Source organism: Thalassophryne amazonica, chromosome 2 (genome assembly GCF_902500255.1).
Source record: "Thalassophryne amazonica chromosome 2, fThaAma1.1, whole genome shotgun sequence".
Classification (NCBI taxonomy): Eukaryota; Metazoa; Chordata; class Actinopteri; order Batrachoidiformes; family Batrachoididae; genus Thalassophryne; species Thalassophryne amazonica.
This window is the reverse complement of record NC_047104.1, coordinates 23952685-23978582: the sequence shown is the minus strand read 5'-3', so window position 1 is coordinate 23978582 and position 25898 is coordinate 23952685. Positions and strand designations below refer to the sequence as shown.

At 43.5% G+C, this 25898-nt stretch overlaps 1 pseudogene; it reads left to right on the top strand.

Moving 5' to 3' along the window:
* Positions 1 to 9570: 9570 nt before the first annotated feature.
* LOC117522933 overlaps positions 9571 to 25898 on the top strand; it is a 247761-nt pseudogene continuing 231433 nt past the window's right edge.

Here is a 25898-nt window from a genome sequence, read left to right as displayed (position 1 = left end):
TTACTTTTTTAGACCAAGCAGAGGAAAAAAATATGGAATCACTCAATTCTGAGGAAAAAATTATGGAATCACCCTGTAAATTTTCATCCCCAAAACTAACACCTGCATCATATCAGATCTGCTCATTAGTCTGCATCTAAAAAGGAGTGAACACACCTTGGAGAGCTGTTGCACCAAGTGGACTGACATGAATCATGGCTCCAACACGAGAGATGTCAATTGAAACAAAGGAGAGGATTATCAAACTCTTAAAAGAGAGTAAATCATCACGCAATGTTGCAAAATATGTTGGTTGTTCACAGTCAGCTGTGTCTAAACTCTGGACCAAATACAAACAACATGGGAAGGTTGTTAAAGGCAAACATACTGGTAGACCAAGGAAGACATCAAAGCGTCAAGACAGAAAACTTAAAGCAATATGTCTCAAAAATCGAAAAATGTACAACAAAACAAATGAGGAACGAATGGGAGGAAACTGGAGTCAACGTCTGTGACTGAACTGTAAGAAACCGCCTAAAGGAAATGGGATTTACATACAGAAAAGCTAAACGAAAGGCATCATTAACACCTAAACAGAAAAAAACAAGGTTACAATGGGCTAAGGAAAAGCAATCTTGGACTGTGGATGACTGGATGAAAGTCATATTCAGTGATGAATCTCGAATCTGCATTGGGCAAGGTGATGATGCTGGAACTTTTGTTTGGTGCCTTTCCAATGAGATTTATAAAGATGACTGCCTGAAGAGAACATGTAAATTTCCACAGTCATTGATGATATGGGGCTGCATGTCAGGTAAAGGCACTGGGGAGATGGCTGTCATTACATCATCAATAAATGCACAAGTTTATGTTGATATTTTGGACAATTGAAAGGATGTTTGGGGATGATGAAATCATTTTTCAAGATGATAATGCATCTTGCCATAGAGCAAAAACTGCAAAAACATTCCTTGCAAAAAGACACATAGGGTCAATGTCATGGCATAGGGTCAATGTCAATGAGCAGATCTGATTTGATGCAGGTGTTAATTTGGGGGATGAAAATTTACAGGGTGATTCTATAATTTTTTCCTCAGAATTGAGTGATTCCATATTTTTTTCCTCTGCTTGGTCTTAAAAAGTAACCGTTACTGACTGCCACAATCTTTTTTTCTTGATTTCTTATAGTGTTTCTTAAAGCCAGAAAGTTGCCATTTGAAATGACTTTAGTTTTGTGTCATGTCTGTGATCTGCTTTTTTTCTACAAAATTAAACAACTGAATGAACATCCTCCGAGGCCGGTGATTCCATAATTTTGCCAGGGGTTGTAGAAAATGAAACAAGTCGCTAGTGTTTGAGCTTCTCCTTGTTCCAGTCCATGTTCCTGCTGTCATTTCCTGTCTTGGTCTGATATGTCCTCCCTGCTGTCTCACTGCCACACTTATCTCCTCATGTGTTCAGGCTTACCTTTCACAATTAGTGTCTCCAGCCCAGCTCCAGGCTGTCCACATTATTTATTCAGTAGAATAACCCTTCTTTACCTGCAACCTGTTGTGTCCTGCATTTTGGAGTTCAAGCCGCTAAAACCTTGACAGCAGATATGTATGAATGAGAGGAAACTTGGTGGAACTGTGCATTTTCAAGGAAGTGGTGAAGGAGGATCGATTTAAATAATTAATGTCAAGTGTCCAAAGTAATGCAAAGTGTGGTATAGAGGTGAAAAAGAGAGTGCAGGCAGGGTGGAGTGGAAGGAGAAGAGTGAAAGTTTACAAGTTGTAGTGAGAACAGATATGTTGTGTGGTTTAGAGATAATGGCACTAACAGAAAGACAGGAGACAGAACTGAAGGTGGCAGAGCTGAAGATGCTGTGATTTTCTTTGGGGTGATGACGGTAGAACACAGGTGAGACTGAGATGGTTTGTGCATATGCAGAGGAGTGTTGTGGGGTATATCAGGAGAAAGATGCTGAGGAAGGAGCTGCAATGATGAGGAGAAGAGGGAGGACAAAGAGGAGGTTTATGGATGTGGTGAAGGTTGGTTGGTTTGACAGAGGACAACAGAGGACAGGGTGTGGGACATGGACAGTCTACGGTGGTGGCCCTGAATGGGGACGTATGCGGCAACAGTATTATGATGGTTTGGGTCTCAAGGTCGAAATAAGTTTGAACATTGAACCACAGTCGAGAGGCTTAATATTCAGCTGTTTGTCAATTTATATGTAATTTCCAGTTTGGATCCACGACTCTGACACACACGTTTGTTGATGCGTAGAACACAAGAGCTCATATTTGTTTGGAAAGTTCACTTTAGCTTCACAAACACTCTCCACACACAAAACGTTCCCAGCGGGAGCGCTGCCACACCGAGGTGTCCCAGTTTTGGGATAAACAGAATACTTTCTGAATAGCTTGACGAAATAGTTCTGAACCATAACTGCAACAGCTGCATTTGATTGACATTTGAGTCTGAGTGTTAATTAAACACAAATCGATGTTTCTTTTTTCCAGTTCCAGAGTTTGCGTGGTGAAGACACGGTGCCCTCCGTGTTTGCCCTGAGGTCCACGCTGATGGTGAGGCTGTGCTTCCCTCACAAACTTACATTCCTGCACCTCCCCCACGGATTTCTCACCCCAGTGTTGGAAGGTTATTTCCACATTCCATGGCCCTGACCTATCTGTAGTCTTCTTCATAACGCAGGTCAGAGCTGTGGACAGAAGGAGTAAGAGGCCCTGAGGCCCGCTTATGCCCATGCTTATCTCCAGATCTTGCAGTGTCAAACAGATGAGAGTCTACAACTCCCCCTGGGCAGTACGGCAGTCCAGCATAGGTTACTTCTCCAGCCAAGACCAGTTGTCTTTTAAAGCTGGTGGACTGAGACAATGCAGATTAAGCGTCTTGTCCAAGGACACAGTCACGTAGCATGAGTGGGATTCGAACCCAGGTCTACATATTGTCAGACCATCTCCTTATTCACTCAGCAAGCTGCTCACATCCTTCTTGTGAATTTGAAGTGTTGTTGCTGAAAAATGCTGACCATCTCAGCCTCCAGCCACCGCCCCATCTCTCATCACTTAACGGCGACGTGTGATAAACACGTTGTTGCCGTCATGTCCGAGTATTTTCAGCTTTACCTCACTTTCAAATATAAAAGTGATTGGGGCACGTTTGATTAAGATATAATGTAAAATGTACATTAAATGGGGTTTTCGATGTTAAAATTAAATGGTCACACAGTCTGTAATCTGGATCAGGTCAGGATCAAACTTTGTCAATTGATAAAGGACTCCATCCCAATGCTCTCAAATATGAAAGAAATTTGATATTTTTTGACAGCGTTATGAATTTTTAAAAATTTGTTCAGTGTTAAAGACAGAGATTTTTCCAGTTTTCCAAGATTTTTCCTGACTTTGACCTTTGACCATGAAGGATGGAATGTTCCATCTTTCACCTCTAGAAATATTCTTACCATTGCACTCATAAACATTCAATATTTGTATAATCATTGCTTCTCTCTGCAGTAGATGGCGCCAGAATTCAAATGCAACCTTTAAAGCCAACAGTTGTGGAAGACAGTTTGATGCAGGTTTTATGATCCTGAATCTGTGTTCCAACTCTATATGAAGTTGTGTATTTTAATTTCTTCATGTGATAAATTAAAAATATTTGAACCTGCAGTCATCCATTTTACTTTCTCAATCCTAAGCATTTTCAGTATCAGAACAAGCCATATAAATCTGAGTCATCCTGTCACTAGATTGTGCATGTGGATAATTTTTTCTTTTAATTTTATATCCCTGAAAAAACCCAGCTGAATGCTGTTTCTGAATGCTTTATTCAGCAACTAGTGACTCAGCAAGATACATTTGTTCCAGACCATGATTCAGCAAGGTTGTTCACCTTTTTAGCCACAGACAATTCAAATGTTTTCTGTTGCTTGTCACATCACATTCAAGATTGCACAATACAAGTTCAAATTAATAAAAAACAGGTTATAAAGTCTCATTTTTCTATGAAATATGGAACAAAATGCAGTAGATGACAGCTAAAATTTCAAAATTCTCTGGGGGGGCGGTGTCCCAAACCCCCTAGGGAAGCATGATCAATGCATAGTCACAAATGCATGCCCCCCCTTTATAAAATCGTGGATCTGCCCCTGCAGTTCCCCAGACAACACCCAAGTCCCATTATCATCACTCTGCTCCTGATGGCTCTGTAGGCGTGTCGATGCTCCCAGAACGGACCTGTTTAAAAATAACAATGTGCTGAACGTACAGTACTGTGCATAAGTTTTAGGCATCCCTAAAATGATGCCCCTCCCTGACCCGCTCAGTTCCAACAAAAGTGAATATGTGAGCTATAATTTTTATTCCATAATAATAAGAATAATTTCTTAGCACCACACAAACACAGTTGGAAATGATCATGCAATATTAAAACTAGAAGCACTCAGAGAGTGCAAACCTCCGCCAAGGCCATGGGGTCACTGACGCCATAACATCTACATGCCGTGGAATCACTGAACCTAAAAAAGTCTAACGATGTTTGCTCAGTAGTAAAAAAAGTTTCATCTGCTGTGACTGGATAGCATGTATCCTTAGCACTTGGCATCACAGTTTATTGCAACTTGCACCTTTCCCAGACGCTACTGTCATCTGAGCACTGATATTGATATTGCGTGTGCTTATAGACAAAAACAAATAAGAGACAAAATTCAATTTATTATTCAACTTCTTCTTTGTCTTTCGGCTGTTCCTGTTAGGGGTCGCCACAGCAGATCAATCGTTTCCATCTCACCCTGTCAATCAATCAATCAATCAATCAATTTTATTTATATAGCGCCAAATCACAACAAACAGTTGCCCCAAGGCGCTTTATATTGTAAGGCAAGGCCATACAATAATTACGTAAAAACCCCAACGGTCAAAATGACCCCCTGTGAGCAAGCACTTGGCGACAGTGGGAAGGAAAAACTCCCTTTTAACAGGAAGAAACCTGTCCTCTGTATCTTCCTCTGTCACACCAACCACCTGCATGTCCTCTCTCAGCACATCCATGAACCTCCTCTTTGGTCTCCCTCTTCTCCTCCTGCCTGGTGGCTCCATCCTCAGCATCCTTCTCTCTATATACCCTGGGTCCCTCCTCTGCACATGTCCAAACCATCTCAATCTCGCCTCTCTGACTTTGTCTCCAAACCGTCCCACCTGAGCTGTCCCTCTGATATGTTCATTCCTAATCTTGTCCATTCTTGTCACTCCCAAAGAGAATCTCAACATCTTCAGCTCTGCCACCTCCAGCTCTGCCTCCTGTCTTTTTGTTAGTGCCACTGTCTCTAAACCATACAACATAGCTGGTCTCACTACTGTTTTGTAAACTTTCCCCTTCACTCTTGCTGATATTCTTCGGTCACAAATCACTCCTGCCACCTTTCTCCACCCACTCCACCCTGCCTGCACTCTCTTCTTCACCTCTCTACCACACTCTCCATTACTTTGAACAGTTGACCCCAAATATTTAAACTCATCTACTTTCACCACTTCTACTCCTTGTAACTGCACTATTCCACTGGGCTCCCTCTCATTCACACACATGTACTCAGTCTTGCTTCTACTGACTTTCATTCCCCTTCTCTCCAAAGCATATCTCCACCTCTCCAGACTAGACTCAACTTGCTCTCTACTCTCACTACAGATCACAATGTCATCTGCAAACATCATAGTCCATGGGGACTCCTGTCTGATCTCATCTGTCAACCTGTCCATCACCACTGCAAACAAGAAAGGACTCAGAGCTGATAGTTGGTGTAATCCCACCTCCACCTTGAATGAGTCTGTCATTCCGACTGCGCATCTCACCGCTGTCACACTATTCTTGTACATGTCCTGTACTACCCTAACATACTTCTCTGCCACTCCAGACTTCCTCATACAATGCCACAACTCTTCTCTTGGCACCCTCTCATAAGCTTTTTCTAAGTCCACAAACACACAATGTAACTCTTTCTGTCCTTCTCTGTACTTTTCCAACAGTATTCTCAGAGCAAACATTGCATCTGTAGTGCTCTTTCTCGGCATGAAACCATATTGCTGCTCACAGATCTTCACCTGTTTTCTAAGCCTAGCTTCTACTACTCTTTCCCATAACTTCATGCTGTGGCTGATCAGCTTTATGCCTCTGTAGTTACTGCAGCTATGCACATCACCCTTGTTCTTGAAAATAGGAACCAGCACACTTCGTCTCCACTCCTCAGGCATCCTCTCACTTTCCAAGATTTTATTAAACAATCTGGTTAGAAACTCTACTGCCATCTCTCCTAGACATTTCCATGCCTCCATTGGAATGTCATCTGGACCAACTGCCTTTCCACTCTTCATCCTCTTCATAGCAGCCCTCACTTCTTCTTTGCTAATCTCTTTTACTTCCTGATTTACTGTCACCACATCATCCAGCCTTTTCTCTCGCTCATTTTCTTTATTCATCAACTCTTCAAAATATTCCTTCCACCGGTGGCGGACGTTGTTAACCCGGGCCGCGACCGATCCGGTATGGGAATTCGATTCTGAGTCTGCATAGTTGGGTTGGCTTGTTTTACGTCGGATGCCCTTCCTGACGCAACCCTCCTCATTTATCCCGGCTTGGGACCAGCACTCAGAATGTACTGGCTGCACACCCCATGTGGCTGAGTTCAATTTATTATTCAACTAAACTGCAAATATATGAATTTTTTAACATTTATGAAACACTTCTCTGAACAAGGCCATAGGGTCACTGACCCTAAAGAGATTCCCTCCTTGGCACAGTGATCTATTTCTTTTTGTCTCTTTCTCTAAAATTGTATATAATAATCATTAGATTATTAATATATAAACAAAAATAAATTTAAGAAATATTACAATTTGAAAACAAATGCACCCGAACGTGATGACAGCTGCAACTGCTTAATGCTAAATTTTAACATTGAAAATGCCATAGACATGCTGATCACTTGTTCCTCTTGTCATTGTAGTCTTACACACCTCTCTGCAGCTTCTCTCCCCCTGCCATCCCCTCATTACCCCATCCCTGTAGAGACGGTGCCTGCTCCCAGACTACCAATAACCAGCAAAAATATATTTAAGCATAAAAATTCAAAAAGAAAAAATAATATAGCACCTTCAACTGCACCACAGACTAAAACAGTTAAATGTGGTCTATTAAACATTAGGTCTCTCTCTTCTAAGTCCCTGTTGGTAAATTATATAATAATTGATCAACATATTGATTTATTCTGCCTTACAGAAACCTGGTTACAGCAGGATGAATATGTTAGTTTAAATGAGTCAACACCCCCGAGTCACACTGTCAGAATGCTCGTAGCACGGGCCGGGGCGGAGGATTAGCAGCAATCTTCCATTCCAGCTTATTAATTAATCAAAAACCCAGACAGAGCTTTAATTCATTTGAAAGCTTGACTCTTAGTCTTGTCCATCCAAATTGGAAGTCCCAAAAACCAGTTTTATTTGTTATTATCTATCGTCCACCTGGTCGTTACTGTGAGTTTCTCTGTGAATTTTCAGACCTTTTGTCTGACTTAGTGCTTAGCTCAGATAAGATAATTATAGTGGGCGATTTTAACATCCACACAGATGCTGAGAATGACAGCCTCAACACTGCATTTAATCTATTATTAGACTCTATTGGCTTTGCTCAAAAAGTAAATGAGTCCACCCACCACTTTAATCATATCTTAGATCTTGTTCTGACTTATGGTATGGAAATAGAAGACTTAACAGTATTCCCTGAAAACTCCCTTCTGTCTGATCATTTCTTAATAACATTTACATTTACTCTGATGGACTACCCAGCAGTGGGGAATAAGTTTCATTACACTAGAAGTCTTTCAGAAAGCGCTGTAACTAGGTTTAAGGATATGATTCCTTCTTTATGTTCTCTAATGCCATATACCAACACAGTGCAGAGTAGCTACCTAAACTCTGTAAGTGAGATAGAGTATCTCGTCAATAGTTTTACATCCTCATTGAAGACAACTTTGGATGCTGTAGCTCCTCTAAAAAAGAGAGCTTTAAATCAGAAGTGCCTGACTCCGTGGTATAACTCACAAACTCGTAGCTTAAAGCAGATAACCCGTAAGTTGGAGAGGAAATGGCGTCTCACTAATTTAGAAGATCTTCACTTAGCCTGGAAAAAGAGTCTGTTGCATTATTATCAGGTTGTCCTAAAAGTTCCCTAAAAAGCCTTCAGTTAATTCAAAATGCTGCAGCTAGAGTACTGACGGGGACTAGAAGGAGAGAGCATATCTCACCCATATTGGCCTCTCTTCATTGGCTTCCTGTTAATTCTAGAATAGAATTTAAAATTCTTCTTCTTACTTATAAGGTTTTGAATAATCAGGTCCCATCTTATCTTAGGGACCTCGTAGTACCATATCACCCCAATAGAGCGCTTCGCTCTCAGACTGCAGGCTTACTTGTAGTTCCTAGGGTTTGTAAGAGTAGAATGGGAGGCAGAGCCTTCAGCTTTCAGGCTCCTCTCCTGTGGAACCAGCTCCCAATTCAGATCAGGGAGACAGACACCCTCTCTACTTTTAAGATTAGGCTTAAAACTTTCCTTTTTGCTAAAGCTTATAGTTAGGGCTGGATCAGGTGACCCTGAACCATCCCTTAGTTATGCTGCTATAGACGTAGACTGCTGGGGGGTTCCCATGATGCACTGTTTCTTTCTCTTTTTGCTCTGTATGCACCACTCTGCATTTAATCATTAGTGATCGATCTCTGCTCCCCTCCACAGCATGTCTTTTTCCTGGTTCTCTCCCTCAGCCCCAACCAGTCCCAGCAGAAGACTGCCCCTCCCTGAGCCTGGTTCTGCTGGAGGTTTCTTCCTGTTAAAAGGGAGTTTTTCCTTCCCACTGTAGCCAAGTGCTTGCTCACAGGGGGTCGTTTTGACCGTTGGGGTTTTACATAATTATTGTATGGCCTTGCCTTACAATATAAAGTGCCTTGGGGCAACTGTTTGTTGTGATTTGGCGCTATATAAAAAAAATTGATTGATTTCCAACCACTCCACAAAATTTAATCAAAATCCTTTCAAAACCTTTTGAGTTATCCTGCTGACAGACAGACAAACAAACGTGACCGAAAACATAACCTCCTTGGCGGAGGTAATGATTGTAAAACACAATTACTCATACTTTGTCTTGTTCTTCTTGAAATAGATTTTGAGTTCCTGTGACTTATACACTGAAAAATCACACATATATAGAATCCAATTTTCATATTGGTTATCATTAAAGGTGAAATTCATCACACTTTTCATTTATTTATGAATATGTATTAGGTTTTCATAACTTTTAATCCTTCTATGATGCATTAAATTTGCCTTAAAACATTTGCATAGTACTGTATATGGTTTAATTCTTCTGACAGAACAGAAAAAATAATTTGAAACGGTCTTCTTGTGGTTTGTAGACGCTGTAATGTTTTGTTTTTTGTTTTTTTTTGTTTTTTGGCAGGTGGACCCCGCCGCTCGCGCTCCCTGCAGGCCCCGCCCAGAGACGGGCTGACCTCCCCTACAGTCTGTGCGCGAGCCACTGCTGACCGCCGCAGCAGCTTTTCTTCGCCGCGTCTGTTTTGTTTGATTTTACTTTTTCTGCTTCTTTTCTTTTTCTCTGCTCTGCGTTATGAGCGCTGCGGTGTCAGAGGGCTGCTTTCTGTCCGCCCTGCAGCCCAACTCCTCCCGGACCGCCTATGTGGTGCCCTCGGACGGCCCGGCTCTGGACCCGGTGGCGAAGGCCCGCAGGGTTCGGGAGCAGGTTCGGATGCGCATGGCTGAGAAGAAGACCTCGTCTCTGACCCGACTGGACGACTCGCTGCTGTCCACATCAACAGGTGAGCCGCTCCGGCGATCTCCGCGCAGCCTGCAGGTGGCGCTGCTGAGCACAGTAAAACAACTCCGGAGAAAGTTGAAATTGAAAAAGATGCTTTTCATCTTCTTTCCTGCCATTCTTGAAGTGTGCGGCCTCACATAACTCAAATATATGTCCTTAAGAATACTATGTTCTTTAGCTGTCTTTGATGGCGAAGCCTGTCCTCAGAAGGTCTCTGTCCTTACCTGTCTCTCTGCCTGTCTCGCAGCCTGTGTCCCTACCGGTCTCTCTGTCTGTGTCCTTCCCTGTGTCTTTGCCTGTCTCTCAGCCTGTGTCCCTACTGTTCTCTGTCTGTGTCCCTACCTGTCTCTCTGTCTGTGTCCTTGCCTGTGTCCCCGCCTGTCTCTCTATCTGTCTCTCAGCCTGTGTCCCTACTGTTCTCTGTCTGTGTCCCTACCTGTCTCTCTGTCTGTGTCCTTGCCTGTGTCCCTGCCTGTCTCTCAGCCTGTGTCCCTGCCTGTCTCTCTGTCTGTCTCTCTGCTTGGTTTTATGCTGCATTCAGTGAAACTTTAAATTACTGTACATCATTTTGTAATTGGCTGCCTCCAGGTTTACTGTGTTGCTTTTTACGAACAACAAATGCTTTTCGGCAGACTTGTGCTTCACTTATATGAAAAAAAGTGTAGAAAATTTGAAAGATGCACATTAAAGACTTGATTGCTTTATCTCTGATGTGCTGGATGGTGTTTACTGGGTATAAGGTCCCATTTGGAGGATTATTGAGAAACCTTTTGGAAGATAATGCTGTTGTTCTTTTGGGTGCTCCTGTTTGTTTAGTGTCACCGCAGCAGCTCCAGCAGAGCCGCACTGGGATTTGGCACAAGTTTTACACCAGATGCCCTTCCGGACACAACTCCAGTTTCACCTGGAGAAACAGACAACCCCTGGTCTTCCTAAGAGGTCCACCATCCAAGGACTAACTAGGGCCCACTCTGCTTAGCTTCTGAAACCTGACTGGATCACTGAGCAGAAACCTTTCCCAAAATGTTTCTGTGTAGGCTCTCAGTTGTCCAGGTGGTTTCCATAGTAGAGAAGCTTGAATCTTCGACTGGACTGGTCCTCGCATCAAGCAACCCAGTCCAGTCGAAGATTCAAACTTCTCTACTTTCCACTCCATACTTTGTCACTGTATAATGGCACAGAGATATGTGTGTGTGTTATTTTTCATAAGTTTGATCACAGATCTCTAATTTGTTATTGATATCAGCTGCTCAAGCTAGTTTAGCACAGTCAGTGCAGTTGCTGTAAGTGTTAAATTAATGTTATTTTAAACATGGTGTAATATCTCGTTTTACGTTTTTTCAAAATATATAGCTAGCCTTATAGCTTGCAGAGTAAGTGTATGTTTTTTCTTTTCTGTATTCTAATGGACTGTTCTGGAAACACCATAGACCATAAACGACTATAGATTGTGATCGCACAGCTATCTGCTTGCATCAATATATGTGACAACAATAAGTAATAGTTTTGGTGTCAAAATATTAATGTTGGCGGGCTGTCGTCTAAGGACCGCCCACTTTACAGAGCAGAGTATTGGTTCAAGTGCCGGTGATGTGATTCAGTGAATATCTCATAATTTTATCTACCAAAGTACAACCCCAGTTCCAATGAAGTTTGGATTTTGTGTAAAATGTAAATAAAAACAGAATACAATGATCTGCAAATCCTATTCAACCTATATTCAATTGAATACACCACAAAAACAAGATATTTAATGTTCAAACTGATCAACTTTATTGTTTTTGTGCAAATATTTGCTCATTTTGAAATGGATGCCTGCAACATGTTTCAAAAAAGCTGGGACAGTGGTATGTTTACCACTGTGTTACATCACTTTTCCTTCTAACAACACTCAATAAGTGTGGGAACTGAGGACACTAATTGGTGAAGCTTTGTAGGTGGAATATTTCCCATTCTGACTTGATGTACGACTTCAGTTGTTCAACAGTCCGGGGTCTCCATTCTTGTATTTTGCGCTTCATAATGCGCCACACATTTTCAATGGGCGACAGGTCTGGACTGCAGGCAGGCCAATCTAGTACCCGCACTCTTTTACTACGAAGCCACGCTGTTGTAACACATGCAGAATGTGGCTTGCCATTGTCTTGCTGAAACAAGCAAGGATGTCCCTGAAAAAGACGTTGCTTGGATGGCAGCATGTGTTGCTCCAAAACCTGGATGTACCTTTCAACACTGATGGCGCCATCGCAGATGTGTAAGTTGCCCATGCCATGGGCACTAACACACCCCCATACCATCACAGATGCTGGCTTTTGAACTGTGCACTGGTAACAATCTGGATTGTTACCAGTAACAATCTCTTTTGACCGGAGGACACGATGTCCATAATTTCCAAAAATAATCTGAAATGTGGACTCATCAGACCACAGCACACTTTTCCACTTTGCGTCTGTCCATTTCAAATGAGCTCGGGCCCAGAGAAGGCTGCAGTGTTTCTGGATGTTGTTGATGTATGGCTTTCGCTTTACATGGTAGAGTTTTAACTTGCACTTGTAGATGTAGCGACGAACTGTGTTAACTGACAGTGGTTTTCTGGTGTTCCTGAGCCCACACGGTAAGATCCTTTACACAATGATGTTGGTTTTTAATGCAGTGCCGCCTGAGGGATCGAAGGTCATGGGCATTCAATGTTGGTTTTCGGCCTTGCCGCTTACGTGTAGAAAGTTCTCCAGATTCTCTGAATCTTCTGATTATATTATGGACTGTAGATGATGGAATCAATAAATTTCTTGCAATTGAACATTGAGAAACATTGTTCTTAAACTGTTGGACTATTTTTTCAAGCAGTTGTTCACAAGGTGGTGATCCTCACCCCATCTTTGCTTGTGAACAGCTGAGCCTTTTGTGGATGCTCCTTTTATATCCAGTCATGACACTCACAGTTAGTGTCCTCAGTTCCCAAACACTTACTGAGTGTTGTTAGAAGGAAAGGTGATGTAACACAGTGGTAAACATACCACTGTCCCAACTTTTCTGAAACATGCTGCAGGCATCCATTTCCAAATAAGCAAATATTTGCACAAAAACAATAAAGTTTGAATATTAAATATCTTGTCTTTGTGGTGTATTCAATTGAGTATAGGTTGAAGAGGATTTGCAAATCATTGTATTCTGTTTTTATTTACATTTCACACAACGTCCCAACGTCTTTGGAATTGGGGTTGTAATAAGCCGGCATTGAACCAACTGATTGCTGTGGTAGAGTTCAGTGGGCAGCACTTGGCACACAGATGTGTGTGCTTGGGTTTTTTCTGTTTTCTTCTTTTTTTTTTTGCCAAAATATTTTTATTAATATTTTGTACATAATTTAACAATCACAAAACAAACAGCAAACATGGTGCATATATCAAGTCTATGCAGTCTATTGCATTTACTGACAGTAATGTGTTTTAACAAAACAATTTTACAAAACTTTACACATCCCAAGGTTACAGTCTCTTTTTAGTCCTTTGAATCATCCTCCAGTAGTTTTAAATCTTTAACATACATTTCGAAAATCTCCTGTTTGCCTAAAAAGTCTATTCTTGAGTAAGTTTTAAATGTACCAGATTAACAAGAGTATGTTTTAGCATTCAAATTCCTTTCCCTCCATATATCTACCAGCTTAAGTTCTTTCATAAATCTAAGAATTATGATTCTACAGTTATTATGTGATTGATCTAAACCAGTTGACCGATCCAGATGTGGGGATAATGCAACGTTCCAATCTGCTCCAGTTATGTGAGAGCCCTAAAAGGTTGAAAGAGTAAGAAAAAGATCACTATAAAAATTACTGTCATCCACATTAGGACCATAAATATTAGTTAAATTGAGATTTTCTGATAAAAGTGTGCCTTAAACAATCAAATATCTTCCCCTTTTGTCTTTGATAATATTTTTAATTTTTAAGGGGACTGACTAATGTAATATCATCACCGCCCTAGATTGAGACGTAAATGGTGCCGTAAACACACTGCCCCTCCACCTCCTCCTCACCTTAAGAATATCATCATCAACAAGATGAGTTTCCTGCAGAAACACGATTTTGGAGTCTAGCTCTTTCAATTTGTTCATAACTTGTTGACTTTCTGGAGGTGCTGTAATCCCCTGCAGTTCCATGAAATAAAATTAAGATTTACTCCCTGAGACATAAGTACATTAAAACAATTTTCAGATTGCTTAATAACATGAGACAAATATTTGTATTATGCACCACCAAAACGGATGATTGAACCAACATCCAACAAGAACAACATAAATTGCCCCATAAACACCCCTCACCCTTTCCCCATCTTAGAGGAACCCCACCCACCCTCATTTTGTCTCCCGTTAATGCCAAGGACCAATCCACACCTATGATGATAAGTCAAACCACTCCTACTAACTAAGCATTTTGCTGCTGCTGCTAATCTGCAATTAAGTTTCAACCCCTGTTCACAAAAGGCTCTCAGAATCACATCATATCACAGTTGCTTAAAATGAAAAATACACTAAACTTATATAACATTATATTGTAAACAGACATGCGTTACAAAATTACCAGGCTAAACATTATATATTCAGACATTTCAAGTCCGTGTAGCCCATGTCCATTTATTAAACTGAACCTTTGTGATCTTCGTGATTCATAGCATTCTGGACTTTTTAACAAATACCTGAGCCTTTGCTGGTGTTTTAAATACCTGGGTTGTACCTTCGTAAGTCACTAGGAGCTTTGCAGGATACGCTACTCCATGTCGAAGACCCAGCTTCCGCAGCTTCTTGCGCACTGGGTCAAACTTTTTCCTCTGCAGCTGGATCCCCGTGGCCAAGTCCGAATAGAAGCGGACTTTCTGGTTTGTGTAGGATATGTCCTTGTCCCGTGTAGCCCGTAGGATCTCTTGTCTGTCTTTATAGTTGAGAAGCTTCATAATCATCCCTCTCGGTCTTGACGCATTGTCCTTCCTCTGTCCGATTCTGTGCGCTCTCTCCAAAACTACAGGTGCCTGCAGTCTTTCACCAAGCACTTCGGTTATCCACTTCTCCAAAAATCCACATGCGTCTGAACCTTCTGCCCCTTCCTTCAGATTGACCAATCTTAAGTTATTTAGGCGAGATCTCGACTCTAAATCCACAAGTTTGTCCTCTATCGTTTTGTTTTTAGCTAGAAGCAAGCACACTTTAGCTTGTAGGCTAATCACCTCATCCTCAGTGCTGGATATGCGTTCCTCTGCACGTATACTCGCTCGTCGCTATTCTTTAGCTCCTGTTTTATGTCTTGTAGTGTCACGGCCATATCATCGAGTTTTGTAGTAAAATTGGTTTTCATTGAAGTGAATTCTGTCTTCATCGTACAAAACTCTGCTTGCATACTACTCAATGCGGCCAGTATCTGGTCAGCTTTGTCCAGAGGCTCCCCTACCAGCGTCAAGTGTGGCCATGCTGCTAGTTTTGGGAGTTTCACTGCGAAGATTGTAGTCAGACAGCTTCATTTGCTTTGGAGCCTCAGTCTTCCCTCCTGGTGTCTTGGTTGGTTTAGACATATCCCGAAAAACGTTTGAGCAAAAATTGAGCGTGAACAGGGGTATAATCAACTCAAATTTTGTAAGTTGCAGCAGAGCGAAGTAAAGTGCATCTTTCTACACGGCCGCCATTTCCGGAAGTCCCTGTTTTCTAATATTGTACAGGGCAATTGATCTACTGTAGAAATATAGCAAAAATCGTTAGTTGTAGCTTCACTGTCTTGCCATAAAATAAAATATAATGGATTGCTGAAATACCCTTGGCCGTATGATCATAAAAATAGGAAACAAAATGTGACCTTTTGACCTCTTAAAATAGGTCCAGGTTAGTCATCTTTGAACTTGTCCAAGGTCTGTGTCCCAAGAATACTTCCTGTGATTTTAAGAACCTGGTAGTAATAGGACTGGACTTATGCTGAGGACAGACAGACGGACAGGTGGACAGACAGACGCAAGGCCTTTGCAATACCTGATGGCCATATTTTGGCCCGGAGTGGCTATACGCCCAACCGTTGGGTCAATAAAGTAAATTCGCGAGCATATATGCCCAACCAATGAGCGCACTTGTAAGCTCACTTCCGGTTTCAACGCAGGGGGGAACAAAGGCGGATATTTTCTCACCGGCTGCGGGAGGGTTCGCACCCCGCGGAGGGGCTTTGATCTAAAGCGTTTCTGTTTGGCTCATCACACTCAGGGAACTGTGTCAAACTAACATCATCTTACAGCCAACAAGCAGCATTTTGTTCACAAACTGTTTCGTCGTTAACAGGTTTCCGTTCAAAATGCTTATGAAGCTTGTCTGTTTTGATCCATTGCAGTGTTTTCGCAGTAATTAAAGACGACGCCGTTAAATGTATCAAACATACGCTACAATAGAGCCTTAAAAAGTGGTGTAAAAAACGTAGTTTAGATGCGCAAAACATGTCAAATACATGATCACGGTTGGGCGAATAATATAAGACATTATATTTATCTGCCCAACGGTTGTGCATGTAATGTTCAATGTATGACTTATCTGCCCAACGGTTGGGCAAATAAGGTAAGACATTATATTTATCTGCTCAACGGTTGGATGTATAGCCTTTACCATTTTGGCCTCGGGTAAAAATCGGGATGATCTCAACAAACTAGTGCCACATGTTCAGCTGAAACAGCACGGTTGGGAAGCACTTTGGATTAGTGGTTAGCACTATTGCCTCACAGCAAGAAGGTTATGGGTTCGATTCCCACCTGTGGCCTTTCTGTGTGGAGTTTGCATGTTCTCCCCGTGTTTGCGTGGGTTCCCTCCGGGTGCTCCGGTTTTCTCCCACATTTAAAGACATCCAGGTTAGGTGGATTGGAAACTTTATAGTTGTCCAGGTCTCCTTTGCAAAAGAGGTCTTGATCTCAATGGGACTAACCTGGTTAAATAAAGATAAAAAACAACTGTATATCAGAAGATCTATTAAAAGAATATGTGTTTAGGAGGTTTTTCTGTCAATAATGATGACATCCAGATAACAGCAACTATAAAGCATACTCATACTACTAGTAATATGGGAGTTCGATTATACTGTATATGCAGTACCTTTCAAACGTTTTAAACACCCTAGCGTTTGTGTGGTGTTTGGATGTTTGTGTTTCTCAGTATAACAATAAAAGACAAATTTCAAAATAAACAGTAGATTTTACATGGAAATTTGTGTATTTTATTGCAAAAAGCCAGACATTAACAAAAACAACAGTACTTTAAATATGATCAAAACAATATATCTTTGTAGGTTTGCAGCACAATTCACAAATCCTCATAACAGGAATAATAATAATATGGGACTGTGTCAGTGTTAAAAAAAGTAAAGCCACCTTGACACTTGGATAAATTTGATGCCCACACTGCTGCTCAATTCGTTGTGCCAATGCGACCTGCTTTGTCCTGCTTGACGCCACGTTATATAAAATAATCATTTTGTAGCTGATGATGCATTTGCTCTCAGAACTTGGCTGATGAAACCATTCTCTCGTCGCTCCCAGAATCACAGAGAAATTATCTACAGCTGCAGCTTCTCTCGTGCGCATCCTATTGTGGAGACCGCATTTGGAATAGTCTCAAAGGTAATTGTATATCGGGTATCCCAAAAAATATGCAACATTTTATCAGCAAAGAAATTGGTCAAAGCATATGTCTAGGAAATAAATTTATGGCTGGATAGAAAGCTGAAAGGTTGAAGTTTTTCATATCAATGTCAATATTGGCCCTGCATTTTGTCAGTCTAGCATAAAGTTGCTGCACCTGTTTGACACTCTTGGTCTGGTGCCAAAACTCAATTTTTGTTCACTGTAGTATGGTTAATCTTGGCATTTTCCTGAGTCTTGCTTGGCATCAGTATAAACCTCAGGCTCTCTGCAAGTAAAAAAGAAACACAAGTGATTAAGTTTGTAGCATTTAAGGGTGAACCTGAGTGTTTTAAATGTTGTATATTTTTTTGGGACACCCTATATATATCGTAATGGATTTGTAAAACAGTTGCATTTTCATTCCTCCTTATGAATTTGATAATATATCTAGAAAATTATGTTTATTATAGATGTAGCGTCTGGTCATAATTGTTCAGATGTGCTGCAGCAATGAGACGCATTAACACGCAGTGACAGTGTTTTCGAATAGGTTGGGCAATGTTCACAACGAGTTCACAAAATGAATGCGTGCCAGAAGTTTTGAACCTTTCAAAACTTTCTTTGCACACTTGTTTGCAGCTGCGCACAGCTCACGCACAGTTTTCAAGGATTTACAATGCGTTTACTCACTGACACACCAGATTGTGTCAGTGCGGGAATCAAATTCACACAAGTGTCAAGGCACCTTAAAGGGTTGTCCTGTTTACACTCTTAATCATGAGCTTTACTTTTTAAAATTCTGCCTCAGACTTTTGAACATTACGTACGCAGCATGCAGCCTGGGTTAATAAATGATGGAGTACAATCAGAAGAGCAGCTCTCGATCACGTACCTCTGCTCAAGCGATCTGGGATCTCTTCAGGGATTAACAACAGTACCTCTGACTGAATGTTTAACAGATCTGGATCTTTTTCTGGAGCTACTGCAAACTTTGATTGTGATGGAATTTGTTTGACTGACAGATTTCATCAAGCTTATTGGATTTATATTTGAGCAGTTATTGGACATGTTGGAAAAACATGTTGCTAATATGCGCCAGTGATTACATCACCCGCCTTCTGTGGGAGGCGATCATGTGTTCCTGCCACTGTGGCTCATCTGTGACCTGTTTGGAAGTTATTTCACAAACTACTTAGACATGATATAGGTACCAGCAGCTGTGTGTCATGACTGTTAAATAAATATTGCACAAGCTGTAAAAAATATTTACAGCGAAGAAAACTGGACAGATAAAGCTGCTTTGTGCTGTGCAGCTCAAACTGAATATTTCAATCTTGTAGTCTGTTTATTTCGGCTGCTCAAAACAGAAACTTGAATCACTGAACTCTGAACCATACAGTTCACCAAGCAGCTTATTAAACAGGAACCTCATATTGAGCTGCTCAGTTCAGTTTTTTTCTCCAAGTCAGCACAGCTGCTATCAGGACAGTTTCAGGTCAGGGTCAGAGTTTTGTTTCCTCCAAACAGCAGTCTTTGTGGCAACCATGTTTGTTGGTGGAATTACAGTAGCGGATGTAACTCCATGATTGGGATCTTTTAGTCCAGAGAAAGCCAACTAACCTGAAATCTCAGAAGCCACATGTCATACTTCAAAAAACAAACATCAACAACAACAAATTAATAATAAGCCTTGTAGAAATTCCAAAATATTTCCATGAAAGCTAAAACATTTAGTCAGTTAATTTACTAGTCCAGTAACAGAGAAACAATTGTCAATGCTTTTGCTCATCATCTAAAATTACCTTTCCGGGGTAATTACTATGTTCTCATTTGGTCTAGCTTGTCAAGTGTGAGGATATACATCTGTTCTGCATTATTTGTGACATTTCGAATTATAATGGTTTTGTCCACCAGAAATATGCTGATTGCAACATTTTAATAATCTGAGATTTAATCTGTCTGGAGCACATTTTAACAGGGTTCACACTAGGACTGGATGGTATGTTGGTGTTATAATGGTGCAACTTAGCTAAAATTTCCATAGAAATTGTTCATTTTGTGATAAAAAAAACATGGGATTTAGCACACATATTTTGAACTTAAGTGAGTTAATAGCATTTTAAAAAGGAATAGTTTGCACCATCTGTCATGCTTAGTTATCATGTTATGGGGTAATATATGTCATACATCATAGAATCCAATGGACGTCGACCTTGTTTGACCTTTACTTTGGAGACCAAGCATTCAACACAGTCAAACTACTCCATTTATTAATCCTTTTATTTCAACCAATAATTTGCATCACCTTTTACCAAAACTGGAGCAGCTTTAACTTTTGACCCCTGTACAAACTGAAACTGATCTTTGTCACCATTTTTGCCGTTTTTATCCCATAGTCATAGATAGTCCCAATTATACCTTTTTGGAATCGTTATGACCAGACAAATAATGTGGTATAGTTTTCAACATGATTGGAGCATTTTTAAATTTTGACCCCGTGTAATCCTTTATTGACCCCTGTAGCTCATTAGAGGTCAGCTCCAGGATGGCCCCATATCTGAAAATAAAGTTAATTTAGAATATGTGTGCCAAATTCCATGCTTTTATCACAACTTGAACAATTGTTTTGGTATTCCACCACACTATTATGAGTTACACGTTTTTGGGAGGAGATCTGTAGATAGGACAACACCGTAATACCAGTATGTCTTTGATGTTGTGTTTTGACCATTTTTTCATTAAAGCTGGTTGCTCCTTTCCTCTCCTGAGTCCATAGAAAGCAGACAGGCAGCTCTTCCTCACACAACTTTCCAGTAACATGAGGTAGGAGAGTTCCATTTAATGTCATTCCTCATAGAATATATGCAACGACTCTAAAAGTGCCTCAGATTTTACATGCATGTAGCATCCTGGGGACATGGAATGTAAAGTATAGGTTACTGTTAGGGTTGCACCGATCCACAATTTTTCACTTCCGATCCGGTCCCGATATCTGAATTTGGTTATCTGCCAATACGATACTTTTCCGATGCGATACCAGAGCTCTGTTTGCTTTAATATTATTGTTATTGTTGATTTTGTATGAGGATTTTCTTAGAAGGAGACCTGAAAGTTCATGTATAATTTGCCAGAAGGTGTATCTAAGATGAAAGCCTAGATCTGATGTTTTGGTGAAATAATTAAGTACTTTATTTTTTTATAGTGTTAAAAAGAAAAGACAGCTCTCTCTCTGTCTGTCTCTCTGTCTCTCTGTCTGTCTGTCTCTCTCTCTCTCTGTCTCTGTCTCTCTCTGTCTGTCTGTCTCTCTCTCTCTCTCTCTGTCTCTCTCTCTGTCTCTCTGTCTGCCTGTCTCTCTCTCTCTCTCTCTCTCTGTCTCTCTCTCTGTCTGCCTGTCTGTCTGTCTCTCTCTCTCTGTCTCTCTCTGTCTGTTTCCCTGTCTCTGTCTGTCTGTGTGTCTCTCTCTCTCTGTCTCTCTCTGTCTGTTTCCCTGTCTCTGTCTCTCTGTCTGCCTGTGTCTCTCTGTCTGTCTGTCTGTCTGTCTCTCTCTCTCTGTCTCTCTCTGTCTGTTTCCCTGTCTCTGTCTGTCTGTCTGTCTGTCTCTCTCTCTCTCTCTCTCTGTCTGTCTGTCTGTCTTTCTCTGTCTGTTTCCCTGTCTCTCTCTGTCTGTCTGTCTTTCTCTGTCTGTTTCCCTGTCTCTCTCTGTCGGTCTGTGTGTGTCTCTCTCTCTCTCTCTTTGTCTGTCTCTCCCTCTCTCCAAAAGAGAAGCAGTGGCCTTCTACATCACCAAAGGTCCCCAAGGACCCCTTTCCATTCTGGGCGTGGTTACCCATGATGCATTTTGTTGGGCAACTTGCTGCAGACAAAAGCTGAAGCGGGAATGTTCATAATATTGTTTAAAAATGCTGTATACACCTACGTTTCCATGCCCCGTGCACGCTGCAGCAATTCTTTGTATGAAGCAACATTTGCTTGCTACAAGGAGAAGCTAGTGATTGATGGCATCGATCCTCATGATGTAAAAGCTTTTGACTGGAGTTTGAAAGTTATTGAAAAACTAATGTTTTGAAAGCACTGACTTTGCAGACGATGTTCAATTTTATATTTGCAGCATAGATTACCAGCTCAAATTGACTGACTGACTGACTGTGAGGCACCTTGTCAGCCTAATCCTGTCAGAGCTCAGAAGCTAATGGCCCAGTCACACGGCACATGACGATTCCTGAACAAAGCGAAAAAGTAAAAAAAGTCACAATTCCTTGAGAAAAGGGGGGCAAAAGAGCTTTATCACAGAACAGCCTGCGAAGCAAGAGCGCAAAAGGGACGAAAGAGGAACTTAACAAAACTGAAGCTGACGATCTCGACGCTTTAAATTAATCGCGCCTGGAGCCACAGCTGGAGCAATGTGTGTCTGCATCTCTGTGTTCCAGGACTCTGCGCTGGGACAGAGCTCATAACACCTGAGTCCTGGAGAAACGGCAAATGGAAGCTGTGGAGATCTGTGTGCACGTTGATGGACCACCTGCTCTGGTTCCTCATCCAGAACAAAAGAGGGATCATCTCCATCATCATCATCATCATCATCAGAATCCACACTGTCTGACGGCACACTACGCGGTCCGTCTTGCACCAATTTAAAAAAAAAAAACCCTCTGGTGTGCCGTGGTCACTGTTGTGAAAGTGTAGGAACACGGACCCACAACAGGGGGCGTAAATGAACAGGCAATGGATAAGCCAAAACAATAACAATTTAATGTTATGACGTGCACAACGGAATACAGACAAGACAGGTTTGGAAAAACAGTCAATTATACATTGAGTGACGTGTGGGCAGGCTTGAGGATAGGAGACGTCCGTCCAGAAATGAGCCGGATCCCACACGGCTTCCACCACCAACGGATCTGAAGAACACCGGAGCCGCCAAGTCCTGGGTCCCCAGGTGGCCACCGTCTCCAGCTGTCAGACCTGGTACTGCTGCCAGAGAGAACAGAAACAGTGCAGGTGAGTGTGAGTTCGCACACTCAGTAATCCTTCAGTCTGTGTTCCGTAAGGAGGGAGAACCTCCACCTCCAATAACACACTCGTACAGCTCCTGTGAAACCACTTATCTGGTTGGGGTGTGAGGCGAAGCCGTCGCAGTCCACACCAAACGCCAATACAGCAGATAAGGACACCGTCACAGGAAAATGGCTGCAAATGAGATCAGACTATTATTCGTTATAGATACAGCAGAGAATTACCTTTAGGGTAGCTGATTTCTCGGCAGAGAGGTGGAGTTGCAGTCCGGCCTTTATGGTGATGGTGATGAGTAGTGGATGAGTGACAGCTGGTACTGATGATGAGTGACAGCTGTCACTCCCGGTTGCTCCAACGCCCTCTCGTGCTTGAAGCCCGCACTTCAAGCAGGGCGCCATCTTGTGGTGGTGGGCCAGCAGTACCTCCTCTTTAGCGGCCCACACAACAGGACCCCCCCCTCAACGGGCGCCTCCTGGTGCCCGACCAGGCTTGTCCGGGTGTCGTCGGTAGAAATCGGCCAGGAGGGCCGGGTCCAGGATGAAGCTCCTCTTCACCCAGGAGCGTTCTTCAGGTCCATACCCCTCCCAGTCCACCAAGTACTGGAACCCCCAGCCCTTCCGACGGACATCCAGGAGCCGGCGCACGGTCCAAGCCGGCTCCCCGTCGATGATCCGGGCAGGAGGCGGTGCCGGTCCAGGGGCACAGAGTGGAGAGGTATGGCAGGGCTTAAGTCGCGACACATGAAAGACGGGGACTGAGGACTTTGAGGATGGTGAAAGGTCCAATGAATCTGTCCTTGAGCTTCTGGGATTCCACCTGCAGGGGGATGTCCTTCGTGGATAGCCAAACCTCGGTCTGCATGGGCCTTGGCCCTCGTCCGGGCTTTGAGCAGGGCAGAGCGGGCGGTACGCCACACCCGATGGCACCTCCTCAGATGGGCTTGGACCGAGGGTACCCCGACCTCTCCCTCCACTAGCGGGAACAATGGGGGCTGGTACCCCAAACACACCTCAAACGGGGAGAGGCCGGTAGCAGATGATACTTGACTGTTGTGAGCGTACTCGATCCAGGCCAGATGGTTGCTCCAGGGTGTCGGGTGCACGGAGGTCACTGCTCCAAATCCTGGTTCGCCCGCTCTGCCTGTCCGTTCGTCTGAGGATGGTACCCAGACGAGAGACTTACGGTGGCCCCCAGTTCCCTGCAGAAACTCCTCCAGACCTGAGAGGAGAACTGAGGACCACGATCCGAGATGATGTCCGATGGAATCCCATGCAGACGCACGATGTGGTGGACCAGGAGGTCTGCAGTCTCCTGGGCCGTCGGGAGCTTCGGGAGGGCCACGAAGTGGGCTGCCTTGGAGAACCGTTCCACTATCGTGAGGATGGTGGTCATGCCCTGGGACGGCGGGAGGCCCGTGACGAAGTCCAGGCCAATGTGAGACCAGGGGCGATGAGGCACGGGCAAAGGCTGGAGGAGGCCTGGGGCCTTATGATGGTCTGCTTTGCCCCTGGTGCAGGTGGTGCAGGCCTGGACGTATTCCCGGACGTCGGCTTCCAGAGACGCCCACCAAAAGCGCTGCCGGACCACTGCCAAGGTTCTTCACACCCCTGGATGGCAGGAGAGCTTGGAACTGTGACAGAAGTCTAGGACTGCAGCCCTGGCCTCTGGTGGGACGTACAGCTTGTTCTTCGGACCGGTCACCGGGTCCGGGTTCCGTGTCAGGGCCTCCCGGACGGTCTTCTCCACGTCCCAGGTGAGGGTAGCCACGACAGTGGACTCGGGGATGATGGTTTCCGTTGGGTCTGACAGTTCGGTCTTGACTTCCTCCTCGTGCACCCGGGACAGGGCGTCAGATCGTTGGTTCTTCGTCCCGGGTCGATAAGTGATCTGAAAGTCAAAACGCCCGAAGAACAGTGACCAGCGGGCTTGCCTGGGGTTCAGACGCTTGGCGGTCCGAATGTACTCCAGGTTCCGATGGTCCGTGAAAACCGTAAATGCTACCGAAGCTCCCTCCAACAGGTGTCTCCACTCCTCCAGAGCCTCCTTCACCACAAGAAGTTCCCGATTGCCGACGTCATAGTTCCTTTCAGCCGGGGTCAACCTGCGGGAAAAGTAGGCACATGGGTGGAGAACCTTGTCGGACTCCCCGCTCTGGGATAGCACGACTCCTATCCCTGAGTCAGAGGCATCCACTTCGACTATAAACTGGCGCTTTGGATCGGGCTGCACCAGAACTGGTGTGGTCGAGAACCGGCGTTTCAACTCCCTAAACGCGGCTTCGCACCGATCCGACCAGGTGAAGGGGACTTTAGTGGAGGTCAGGGCTGTCAGGGGGCTAACTACCTGACTGTAGCCCTTGATGAACCTCCGGTAAAAATTTGCAAAACCGAGGAACTGTTGCAGTTTCCTACGGTTTGTTGGTTGGGGCCAGTCTCTCACCACCACAACCTTGGCCGGATCAGGGGCGACGGAGTTGGAGGAGATTATGAACCCCAGGAAGGACAAAGAAGAGCAGTGGAACTCGCACTTCTCACCCTTCACAAACAGCTGGTTCTCCAACAACTGCTGCAGGACCTGACGTACATGCTGGACATGGGTCTCAGGATCCGGGGAAAAGATGAGTATATCGTCTAGATATATGAAGACAAACTGATGCAGGAAGTCCCGCAAGACGTCATTAACCAAGGCCTGGAACGTCGCGGGCGCATTGGTGAGGCCGAACGGCATGACCAGGTACTCAAAGTGACCTAACGGGGTGTTAAATGCCGTCTTCCATTCATCTCCCTTCCAGATCCGAACCAGGTGGTACGCATTCCTAAGATCGAGTTTGGTGAATATTTGGGCTCCATGCAGGGGCGTGAACACCGAATCCAACAGGGGCAACGGGTATCGATTGCGAAACGTTATTCCGTTCAGCCCTCTGTAATCGATGCATGGACGGAGTCCGCCGTCCTTCTTACCCACAAAAAAGAAACCTGCACCCATCGGGGAGGTGGAGTTCCGGATCAACCCGGCAGCTAATGAGTCTCGGATGTAGGTCTCCATTGATTTGCGTTCCGGACGTGAGAGGTTGTACAGCCTACTGGACGGGTACTTAACGCCCGGGATCAAATCAATGGCGCAATCGTACGGTTGGTGCGGGGGAAGAGTGAGTGCCAGATCTTTGCTGAAGACGTCAGCAAGATCATGGTACTCCTCCGGCACCACCGTCAGATTGGGGGGGACTGTGACCTCCTCATTAGATGTCACACCAGTCGGAACTGAGGATCCTAAACATTCCCGGTGGCAGGTTTCGCTCCACTGAGCCACAACCCCAGACGGCCAATCAATCCGGGGATTGTGCTTTATCATCCAAGGATAACCCAAAATCACAGGTGGACGGTGTTACAAAA